Source organism: Penaeus monodon, chromosome 19 (assembly GCF_015228065.2).
Source record: "Penaeus monodon isolate SGIC_2016 chromosome 19, NSTDA_Pmon_1, whole genome shotgun sequence".
NCBI classification, from domain to species: Eukaryota; Metazoa; Arthropoda; class Malacostraca; order Decapoda; family Penaeidae; genus Penaeus; species Penaeus monodon.
The window spans coordinates 31,416,768-31,416,985 of NC_051404.1; the positions used below are offsets into that span (position 1 = coordinate 31,416,768).

At 36.2% G+C, this 218-nt stretch overlaps 1 protein-coding gene across 1 annotated transcript in view; it reads left to right on the top strand.

Moving 5' to 3' along the window:
* Positions 1-218, top strand: part of LOC119585174 — a 27,573-nt gene that overhangs the window by 789 nt on the left and 26,566 nt on the right. The gene's annotated exons all lie outside the window — the stretch shown is intronic.

Here is a 218-nt window from a genome sequence, read left to right on the forward strand (position 1 = left end):
CATTCGAACAAACACACACACACGCTGAACTCCTTTCATGATTCAGTGTGACAACAGTACTAGTATAATATAAATGTGCTTCGATTTTGGAATAATGGAACATATCAGAACTCGGTGTCAAAATAATGATATGCAACTCACCTTTTACTACTTTTTTCCATGAGTGTTATCAATTTCGGAAACGTTTTTTTTAAGTCTCGATGTACAGTGCTCTGCGC